General features: G+C 39.7%; 1 long non-coding RNA gene across 1 annotated transcript; it reads left to right on the top strand.

Moving 5' to 3' along the window:
- The first annotated feature begins 11,340 nt into the window (after positions 1–11,340).
- Positions 11,341–11,753, top strand: LOC129761223 (uncharacterized). Its single transcript, XR_008740435.1, has 3 exons — positions 11,341–11,445; positions 11,512–11,624; positions 11,695–11,753. It is a non-coding gene; the product is annotated as an uncharacterized LOC129761223 (long non-coding RNA).
- Positions 11,754–12,284: the final 531 nt, after the last annotated feature.

Here is a 12,284-nt window from a genome sequence, read left to right as displayed (position 1 = left end):
GTAGACGTAGTGTATACCGATCTGAAAGCTGCGTTCGATAAAATTGACCACCGAATATTATTGCGTAAACTAAGCCAGCTTGGTGTCTCCAATAGACTAGTTGAATGGCTCAGCTCGTATCTGCGCGGTAGAGTTCTCCGTGTCAAATTTGGGACATGTACTTCAGATCCGTTTGAAAACTTGAGTGGAGTACCTCAAGGTAGCAACTTGGGACCTCTGCTTTTCACGATCTTCTTCAATGATGTGGCGCTTTTACTTGGCGATGGCTGTAAACTAATCTACGCTGATGATCTAAAATTGTACTGTGCGGTGAAGAGCATCGAAGACTGTAATCGCCTACAACATTTGCTGAATGTGTTCGTCGACTGGAGCCGAAGGAACAAGTTGATTGTCAGTATTCCGAAGTGTTCCATCATAACGTTTCATCGAATTTCACAGCCCGTAATTTTCGACTACCGCATTGGAGATATTGTGCTCAATAGAGTTGAACAAATAAGTGATTTAGGAGCCTTATTAGATAAAAAGCTTTCATTCGCTAGTCATCGAAATGCCATTATTGCTAAAGCCAACCGACAATTAGGTTTTATAACCAAAATAGCCAAAGATTTGAAAGACCCTTATTGCCTAAAATCGCTGTACTGTTCATTGATCCGTCCTATCCTGGAGAATGCATCTCTAATTTGGATGCCGCACCAACTGAACTGGATCTTGAGAATCGAGAGGGTTCAAAAACGCTTTATTCGTGTCGCCCTAAAGGCCCATTTATACGTTGCTAGTAGCTGGCTTCACAATGAGCAGCTACTGACCCGGTGAACTCGCTTGACAAATGGTTGACTCGCCTTGTCCGTTCACACAATGTGAGCTGCTGGCAAGAAACTAGATACTACGGCACAGGTTTTCCAGAGATGCCAGGCGGTTTTTCAAATGTCCATCAAATCGTCAGAAACAGCAATCAGATCCGAATTTGTCAGATGATTGATCCGAAATCGACTTCTTTATTGGCAGTTTTCGTCTTAGATTTTCAGTTGAATTTATCATTACACAATTTTATCGCTAAACACACACTGGCCGTGTTTAAAAATACTTTGTGCTGAATTTCTTTGAACTGAAGGTACTATCCGGAAAAAGCAGAAAGAAAAAAGGATTCGGTCCAGGAATTGGATGCAAAAAAAAGGAGCAACAAATACAATATTGAAGTAACTCTACGATGATGATCCCCGAGAGTACAGAGCAGTGTTGAGAATAACACCTGAAAAAGTGAAAAAACTGTTGGATTTAATTGCTCCACAAATACAACGCAAGATACACTCATGAGGGATGCTATACCTACATAAGTGAAACTAGAAATGTTGTACCTTTCTTCTGGAATATCGTTCAGATTATTGTCGATATTTTTTTAGAATCTCGAAAGCATCCATAGCTAAAATAATTCCGAAAGTATGTAGTGCTACAAATGGCAGTCTAAAAGATTTTTCAAATTTTGAATTATTTCGCCTTGACAGCAGCTTCGTGTACCAATTTGTGAAATGAAAATGATAGTAGATTTGCAGGAGGAATAAATACGCCTCAAAAACTAAAATAATGAATGAAAATCTACTTTTTTAAATGGAATATGTATTCTGTTTTTTAGAACAATACTTTTTTTGGAAGTTGTGAGTGAATTTCGAATGAAAATTGTGCCCGATAATGATTTTATACTTAGAATCCCAAGAAAACTATCTCAAAAAGAAAACGTGCCCCACCAGCGTGCAAAACAAAATAAAATGAGTAAAAAAACTTTTTAAGTTAAACGGTTTATTTGTGATTAAACATAATAATGTACTAAAAGCTAGAGAAAATAATTAGGCAAGTTGCAGTTAGTAGTTATCACACCTCTCCTTCATTAGTCTAGGGCATTGATAAGACTAAAATAAAATAGTGGGACATATGATGAAATCACTAATTGTGGATAATGAAAATGAATGGATTTTATAATTTAAAAAGTTTTTGTTTACTCATTTTATTTTCTAGTTTTTAGTACATTATCTGTTTCATTAGAATATTTCTCTACAATAAAGGCATTGTACTGTATTCTATCAGTCAAAAAATTTCATTTGATACCGATATTGAGTAGATTGCAGAAAATACATAGTGTGTTCTCCAAGTCAAGTTCGTTGGTTTGATACACATATCTCAATCAACCTTTTTTTTGAGATGATATGGAATCAGCGATTTTGAGCGGAGGCCAAATTGGATTTTTCAAGATAAGCAGTTTTAAAATGACAGCAGTTCCTATCCGGTCAGTTCCTATTGGTCAAATTTCTATTACTGTGGGACAATCCTACAGACATACATACATACATACGAACAGTTCAAGCTAAATAAAACCGTTTAATAAAGTATATTGCTATTTTGTGATTGCGGCCATCTTGGATTTTAATTTTTCATGATCTACTGTGATCTACTATTCAAGCCCTTTCATTTGATACCCATATTAATGGTGTTTTGACATAATATGTAGTCCGCCATTTGGTAGAATTTTGATGGATTTGCATTTTTCACAAATAACCGTGTTCTGCTAGTCAATCCCTTTCATTTGATACCCATTGTTACGGGGGTTTCGGAGGTTCTATTCAGCACGCGTTTTTATCAATGTATAGCGAGCTCAAAGCTGTATTTATTAAGAGAAACAATAATTAAACAAGAACTTTACATTATTAGGTTTTACCTACATTTGATCTCCTCGTTTTAAATTCAAAGCACGACAGGATGATTCAATTATTTAACAATTTGGGAATTCAACTTTATTTTGGGTTCTATCTCTACTCCTTTTTTGTGATTAGCAAAGAATGTGTGGTACGAGAGAAGTTTTCAGAATGACAGTGATGACAGCTAGCTGTCAATGATTGTCTGGGTGCGTCATGGAGTGGCACCGTCCGGATGCGCAGGTTCAGATCAAGTCATCAGTGGCGTAGTTTGCTTCCCCCCAACACCCATATTAATGAAGTTTTGGGAAACTATGTAGTCCGCCATTTAGTAGTGGCAGCCATCTTGGATTTGCATTTTTCTTAAATAACTGTATTCTGCTAGTCAAGCCCTTTCATTTGATACCCATATTGATGGGGTTTTGGAAAACCCACATTGATGAGGTTTTGAGGAAGAAAGGGATCCGCCATTTTGTAGCGGCCTCTATCTTGGATTTACAAGATAATGAAATACGCAGTTTTGTAATGACTACAGAGATAAAGGTGTGTTCCAAATTTCAGATCAATCGGTCAACAAGAAGGGGGTCAAATTTCTACTAATGTGGGACATGTTACAAACATACAAACAGATTACAGGGCAAGCTAAATAAATAACAACGATTCCGCTTAGAAACTATGAGGGTTTTATTTGTTTTTTCAATAATTTTCAAGTCTATAATAATCTTCGCATATTTTCAAATATCTTAAAAATAGAGACATGTAAAGACAATGTAAAGATTTGGCATCCCTGATTCGAGCGCTAAATTCTGTTTTTGACGTTTTGAGGGATGCGAGTGCGAGTAAATTCAAAAAAATTTGAAGTAGCTCGCACGCCGAATCACACATGACACTAACTGGCATGATGTGTTCACACGGTGTGAGTAGCTGTACTGCAGTAACTGACTAGACCGACTCGTATGCTTACTCGCACCGTCTGAACCCGGCTTAAGAGATTTGCCGTGGCAAGACCCTGTAAACTTACCACCATATCGTGATCGCTGCAAATTAATAAGTCTTGACATCTTGGCCAGACGTAGGAAGATTCAGCAGGTAACATTCATGGCGAAGCTGCTTAACAATGAAGTCGACTGCCCCCGACTGCTGTCGCTACTCGATTTGCGAGTTCCTTCTCGAGCTCTACGAAACTCCGCTCTGCTCCAACCTAGATTTCATCGCACAGCTTTTGGATATAATGAGCCCATATCATCGATGATTCGCTCTTTTACTCATGTTGAGGATTTATTCGAATTTGGCGAGCGTTCCAACTGTTTTTCGAGAAGTGTGGCTAGATCTGAATACTTCCATGACGTACTGTGATATTATTCATTAAGACAATCCAGTTAGATGAATATAGCAATAATAAATAAATAAATAAATAAAAAATGCAGTTTCATCAAAATGATTTCTTCGATATGGGGATATATTCACTACATCATGTCATATATTTCATATTCTTCATTATGAAATCCATATCCATGGCACCTATCGGTATCGAATTATCATCGACACGATTTTCGCTAAATGCTCCTTTCAGCTCGGCCTGTAAAAAACTTTTCCGAACTCTAAACCATCAAATTTGGAGCCCTGAAAAGGACCGTTGATTATATGCTAAGCTAATTTAGCACGCTCTCCTCGGGTACGATGGGCCAGCTGGATGTCCTTGGGCATGATGTGACGCGTTTTGCATGGATAGCACACAAATTGGTATCTTCGAATAGGCCTCCTGCAGCGTCATAACCGCGGAACTTTGGAAACGCAAGTTGATTTTGAAGACCTGAGTAATTCCACGAATCAAATGCTGCAAAGGTAGCTTGCGGATCAGCAATTCGGTCGACTTCTGATAGCGACGAATTTCACGCAAAGTTCCCGGTCGATAGCGATGTGGCTTATTCACGCTTCCTGCGGCTGGTGCGCTTATCCAAGCTGCTTTCGTGGTGCCTTACCACCGAAAGATTAACGAGCTGTCTGCTTATATAGTCCCGATGAAACGAGTCCTCACGGTGCGAGAGTAGAGTAAGAAATGAACGAAAGCAAATGAAGCGCCATTTTATAAAACATAAAAGTATTGAATTTAAACCCCACCCTTATTATATTCGTTGCTTACCCTGGGAGAGAAACGAATAACATCGAAGTAAGTATACAGTAAGCTTATATAATAAAGAGGGTGGGGTTTACATTCTATACTTTTATGGTTTATAATGTGGTGCTACCTTTGCTTTCGTTCATTTCTTACTCTACTCTCGCACCGTGAGGACTCGTTTGTTTGGGACCAAGCAGACAGCTCGTTAGTCTTTCGGTGGTAAGGCACCACGAAAGCAGTTCGGATAAGCGCACCAGCCGCATGAAGTGTGAAGAAGCCACATCGCTATCGACCGGGAACTTTGCGTGAAATTCGTCGCTATCAGAAGTTGACCGAATTGCTGATCCGCAAGCTACCTTTGCAACATTTGGTTCGTGGAATTGCTCAGGACTTCGAAACCGACTTGCGCTTCCAAAGTTCCGCGGTTATGAAGCTGCAGGAGGCCTATTCGAAGATACCAATTTGTGTGCAATCCACGCAAAACGCGTCACATCAAGCCCAAGGACATTTAGCTGGCCCGTCGAATCCAAGGAGAGCGTGCTATATTAGCTTAGCATATAATCAACGGCCCTTTTCAGGGCTCCAAATTTGATGGATTAGAGGTCAGAAAAGTTTTTTGCAGGCCAAACTGAAAAGAGTATTTTTATTTGGATGCTATTCAGCATCGAGAAAATTCCGGAAAGATCTAATCGTTGCTGAAAAATAATCTGCCAGTTCCCCTGGTAATTGAAAAATACATTCATGCGAGTTTATTTTAATGTTTTATATCCATATAATACTGCGACCACATACATTTGGTTTTGTGATTTGTCAATCAAGTGCAGTTAGCAGGAAGGCTTCTGAAGATTATTCTTCAGAACAAGGTTTTTTGTATCCAATATTGGATGCATAAAACCTTGAGCTTCCAACGTAACGTTCTCGTTTTCGAAGTCCCCCAAATATTCATTTATTCATTCATTCAGAATGGATTTAGATTCAACTTCAAACAAATGATCTCTAAATCAACGATAGTCCTACGTCACCCTTGCGGTTATACCATAGATATAACCCACTTCCTGTTTTTATTTGCGTCTAAACTATCAAACACAACACACAATTTATGTTATTAACTCAAGAAAAAGTCAATGAAAAAAAGACGGGTGGGTAATGTTGGGGACATAACCGGAGAGACGTAGGACTACACCAAGGGGTGTCCATTATTCGAATATCATGGAGCACAGATCCCAGAACGATCAACTTTTCAAGTACAAAATTACAGAAAAAAATCAAAGGATAAAATAAAACCTCAGCACTCAGCAAACACTCAAACGTTTAAATTCAAATACGAAAAAATCAAAATTTGTCGTGCAAATGTCGTGCGGAGCAAATGTTGCAGGGGTTATTGTTCATCCGGCAACGAACACATACTTGATGGCAAGCATATCGTAATAGGAATTTACCGTCTGGTAAATAACAGTGTTCTACTAGTCAAGTCCTTCATTTGAAACCCATATTGATGGGGTTTAGAGAAAACATGTAATCCATCATTTTGTGGTGGCGGCCATTTTGGATTTACAGTTTTCCTGAATAACTGTGTGTGTTTTGACGTAGGACTACGTCTTTCATTTCTATACCGGGGTGTAAAATCAAAGTTTCGAAAACGAAAGCGTTACGCCGGAGACCGAGATTTTGAGTGTTAATAGCTCCTAAACAACTGAACGTAATGGTATGATAAACACTTCATTCGAAAGATAAAATGTCTACGAGTTCTATACTTGTTACTTTCTGATCCAAAAACTTGTTTCAATAGTCTTAAATTTGCTTTCAAAACAGGCTATTGAAATCACCAATCGGTATATAAGCGAGCGCCGCTCGGAAATTCACTCAGTTCTAATTGAACAGCGATTGGAGCATGTTGTCGCTGTTGTGGTGAAGCTCTTCATTTATCATGAAAGCGCGGATGAACGGTGTCACCAAGAGCCTTTTTGTGCACCTTAGGCCAGAAGGGAATCCATCAGGAGGAGAGTGATGCCACAAACGGTTCCCCGGGAAGATCTCGAAGCAGCCGCTACACACACACACACACACATACACACATATACGCCCGGAATTCTTTCCGTTTGGATGCCATTCAGCATCGAGAAAGATCCGGAAAATAATCTGCCAGTTCCTCTGGGAATTTAAAAATACATTCATGTGAAAGAGTTTATTTTGATGTTTTCTATACATGTAACACTGTGACCAAATATGTTTCAATCAAGTGCTATTAACAGGTGGTTAATCGAGCTAGCATAAACCACTGGTGGGCTTCCAGTATCGAGGAAAATGTGGAAATATCTAATCGTTACTGAAAATAATCTGCCAGTTCCTCTGGGAATTTAAAATTACATTCATGTGAAAGAGTTTATTTTAATGTTTTCTATCCATGTAACACTGTGACCAAATACATTTGGTTTTGTGGTTTTTCAATCAATCGCAATCAACAGGATAGCTTCTGAAGATTATTCTTCCCCATCAGTAGGATATTTCCGTATCCAATATTGGATGCATAAAACCTTGTGCCTCCAAGGTAATGCTTTCGTTTTCGAAGTTCTCCAAATATTCATTCATTCAGAATGAATTCAGATTCAACTTCAAACAAATGATCTCTAAATCAACGATAGTCCTACGTCACCCTTGCGGTTATACCATAGATATAACCCACTTCCTGTTTTTTCTACTAGTCAATCCCTTGATGTCATTGATGGGGCTTCGAGTAAATATGTAATCCGCCATTTTGTAGCAGTCGCCATCTTGGATTTTCAAGATCATGAAATATGCAGTTTTATGATGACTGCAGAGATAAAGGTGTGTTCCAAATTTCAGATCAATCGGTCAGCAGGAAAGGGTCAAATTTCAATTAATGTGGTACAGCGCCATAGACAAACATGTTACATACAAATATGTCACAGCTAAATAAAACCGTTTAAAAAGTCACAGGAGGGTTGTGTCCGAGACACGACCGCATAGTTGACGTAGGATTCCGTTAGGTTATCTGTTGATTTTGGATATGTTTGAAGAATTACATCGTAAAACTCTTTGATAATGATTTGGTGACCAAACGACCCGCTCACGAGCGGGAACACACCTTAGTTTTTATTTATGAAAATTGAAATAAATCGTTTCATATATCAAGTAATTTTCAACACAACTGCTATCATATATTTTACACTTACACATGTGATAGATTTTTCACAATACACAATCAGTCATTGATATGTAATTCCACGAAGCAACATTTCGGTGGGAGCAAAAGCTCCCCCTACTATCATGTATTTGCAAAGCCGATTTCCCCCAGGCAGCTTGGTTTTGATGTCTCTGTTAGGGACCCGCCACACGTGTCGTAAATTTCGACCAATCAGATGTGGTTATTTCCGTTATGATAGGGGTTGAAATTTTTCAATAGTTCGATAGTTAGTTTCATGACATATATTATTATTTTCAATATAAAAAAATGTTTTGGAGTGGCGAAATCGATTGACGCAAAGTTTCATCAATCCATCATGAAATGACTGAGCAGTAAAGGGTGTGTCACATCAAATTGCATCACGGAAAAAACGATGTAGAAATTCGCCCAGTAGACCGATCCTTTTGAAAATTTTAGACAGTAAAATAAAAACTATTAAACAACTTTTGTCATTTTCTTTTTATTCATACTTCGAGCCCAAGCCCGTATGCTTGCACCTTCCTCTTTACCCCCTCCATAAGTTTCTGTACAACGTCAGGTTGTATTTTTTTTTTAACAGAAATCCATTTTCTCTTGAAGTCCGCCTCCGATTTGACAAATTTTGGGTTCTTCCGGATGGCCTGCTTCATAATCGCCCAATATTTCTCTATTGGGCGAAGCTCCGGTGCGTTGGGCGGGTTCATTTCCTTTGGCACAAAGGTGACCCCGTTGGCTGAATACCACTCCAACAAGTCCTTTGAATAGTGGTACGAGGCGAGATCCGGCCAGAAGATGGTCGGGCCCTCGTGCTGCTTCAATAGTGGTAGTAAGCGCTTCTGTAGGCACTCCTTAAGGTAAACCTGCCCGTTTACCGTGCCCGTCATCACGAAGGGGGCGCTCCGCTTTCCGCAAGAGCAGATCGCTTGCCACACCATGTACTTTTTGGCAAACTTGGATAGTTTCTGCTTGCGAATCTCCTCCGGAACGCTGAATTTGTCCTCTGCGGAGAAGAACAACAGGCCCGGCAGCTGACGAAAGTCCGCTTTGACGTAGGTTTCGTCGTCCATTACCAGGCAATGCGGCTTCGTCAGCATTTCGGTGTACAGCTTCCGGGCTCGCGTCTTCCCCACCATGTTTTGCCTTTCGTCGCGGTTAGGAGCCTTCTGAACCTTGTATGTACGCAGGCCCTCCCGCTGCTTGGTCCGCTGGACGAATGAACTTGACAAATTCAGCTTATTGGCGACATCCCGGACCGAACTTCTCGGATCTTTTTCACTGACGGAGCATCCATTTTTGCCATTCTTCACCTTCCGGTCGATGGTTAGGTTCTCGAAGTATCGTTTTAGTACTCTGCTAACCGTGGATTGGACGATTCCCAGCATCTTACCGATGTCCCGATGTGACAACTCCGGATTCTCGAAATGAGTGCACAGGATTAATTCACGACGCTCTTTTTCGTTCGACGACATTTTTTCCAAATTTACGAAAAATTGACAGTGAAGCATGGCCAACGTGATCTATACACTCTTATCTGATTATAAGCGAAAGCTGAAGATATAATTCCTAAAAATTAAATTTCTACAGCGTTTTTTCCGTGATGCAATTTGATGTGACACACCCTTTATGCGTTTGAAATTGGACAATTTTCACGATTTGCTCGATTTTCGATTTTCAATTTATACCCCAAAATGTTCCCGAAAGACGTAATCCTACGTCAAAACTCCAGCATTCTATAAAATCGAGCGTGATTAGCCACTCTTTCACCCGGCGCGACGCTTCCACCGCTTTTAACACGCTTCGATAGGCTCTCCTGCTCCACATCCCATTGAAACTCCTGTCTCTCACTCTTGCGGTATCGCACTGCGTACATCCCTGGCAAATGCAGCAATCTCTTATGCTGAATATCAATTTCAAGATAGCGTCTTTCCTGCTCGGCGTCCGATGATAGAATGTGGCCAAGCCCCACCATGTGTTTTTTTTTGGTTTGTTCATACTACCCACCACTACGCATCTATGGCGCTGCATACAGTTGGAATTGACGAGCTGCAGCCTGATTCAGTACCGAATTGTTTTGTCGTTGTACATGGCTCATCAGTACTACTGATACAGCTATTGTACCAAGTTGTTTTCATGGTTCTAGCGCTGTACATGGTGGCAAAATACAATTTTTGAATTACAACGCTTGTACAGTTGTATGCCTGTCATAAATATAAGTGAATATTTGCTTGTCGTGTTTTGTGTCGAATATATTTGATAAGTACACGTTGATAAAATTTTATCTGTCAAAAATAGTAAAATGTTTGGCTTCGGTCAAACAGTGAATAAGCACCCTTAGGGCGATTACACTTCTTCTTCTTCTTCTTCTTCTTCTTCAATGGCACTAACGTTCCTAGGGGAACTTCGCCGTCTCAACGTAGTATTACTTGCGTCATTTTTATAAGTACTTAGTTGAGATTTCTATGCCAAATAACACGCCTTGAATGCATTCTGAGTGGCAAGTTCTAGAATACGCGTGATCACAGTGCAAGTCGGAGGAAATTTCTTTGACGAAAAATTCCCCCGACCAGAACGGGAATCGAACCCGAACACCCGGCATGTTAGTTATGACGCTAACCACTCGGCCAAGGGAGCACAAGCGATTACACATTATCCGGTTTTTGCCGGACCGGTCTGATACCCAAATGGCAAATTTCGACCGTACCAACCTCTTTACGGCGCCGTGATGCAGCCGTCTACTGCGACTACAATGTCCGGCGACCGGACAAGTATTATACGCGATGAAAGTAGTATAGTGTCGACGTCTGGTGGAGACATCAGTTTGGGAAAGCAAATCATTCTCTATAAGATTATTAGACCTTAAGACAGTTTTGAGTTGTTTAAATTTTTAATGAAAATTTATTTCATTACTTATTTTATTTCTTATAACCCGCGGTACTGATTCTTGCTTAATCATTTCTGTATAATTTTCTTGATATTTTCACTAAAACTCAATATTGTAATATAAAATCACTATCAAACATAATTATTGTTCCGGGGTTTTTCCTCTCTTGCAAAAAACGTGCTACTCTATTACATAAAAACATATTTTATAAGAAAAAGTTAATTTTCATTCATAATTTTTTATTTTATATATGTGTTTATTGCACCTGAAAATCCATTATCACTATCATTTCCCAAAAGCGGAGCATAACGCCCAACGCGATTTGACAGTTGTTTGTCATGTCTGTTAGTATTAATACAATTCAGGCAATTTTTCCTCTCATGTATTAGTATGTGTGTGGTATTGACGTTTGTTTGTTTGAGTCAATTCAGAAGTCGCAAGTGATATGGATGCCGAAATTTTTATTTCGCTGCTATGGAACAAGCTAAGTGATGAACCTTTCTGATCAAAGCGAAGCAATGGTCACAGGCGCACGAGGGCATCATGGAGTATATTGCCATGGATTGTGTTATTAACGGTGGGTAGTGTCTTTCGACAAATTTATCGAGTTCTTAATTAACCTCTGTTTTTGTTTTGTTCACAGACAACTTCCCTTATTCGAAATCAGTATTGATCGAGATCAAGGATGTGAAACAAATTTCCAATTGGTTCATCAAGGGCAAAATTTTGAGCGACTTCATCCAGCTGAATGTGAAGGTCAGTTTTTGTTCAATTAAACACACCAAAATAGTTCTCTCTTTTAATTCTTATACGGTATTCCACACAGTTCGACCTGACCCGGAACACGATCTACGATGAGGTGTCCGCAACTCGACTCGAGGAACTCAAACCAAAACTGTCCGATCTGCGATCAGTTTTGGTTTGAGTTCCCCTGTCCGACACAGAAGTATCGGTTCAGATAGAGCGAAATCACCCAGTTGTTGGCATTTCTGATTCGTCATTCATCGCCCAGGATCCGCTTAATAACAGCTGTGCGTTGAAGCGAAATGCGTTCGAGAAGCTGCCCTTGCTCCAGGAGTACGTGCACCAGGAATTGCGACATATGTATGCTGAGCACGTTTCTGGACGAAGAGATAGTGAGATAGTGTTTGAAGGAAAATTACTATGTAATTTTAATCGTAAGAATTATTACTGCAATGGTGGAATAAAATAGACAGTCTAGAATGGATGAATAACCATATATTCTCTCGTAGGTAAATTCTAAGGATAATCACAGGAACTGAACACATACCACATATAATTAAGTAGCACCCCCCACCCCCAGCTTGTTACGAAATGATATAATTATTGGTTCATCAAATTGTACACTTTTCTCTAACCGTATTTCTGAGACTGTTGAAAAAATATGTGGCAACA

Source organism: Toxorhynchites rutilus, chromosome 1 (genome assembly GCF_029784135.1).
Source record: "Toxorhynchites rutilus septentrionalis strain SRP chromosome 1, ASM2978413v1, whole genome shotgun sequence".
NCBI classification, from domain to species: domain Eukaryota; kingdom Metazoa; phylum Arthropoda; class Insecta; order Diptera; family Culicidae; genus Toxorhynchites; species Toxorhynchites rutilus.
This window is presented reverse-complemented; position numbering and strand designations above follow the sequence as displayed.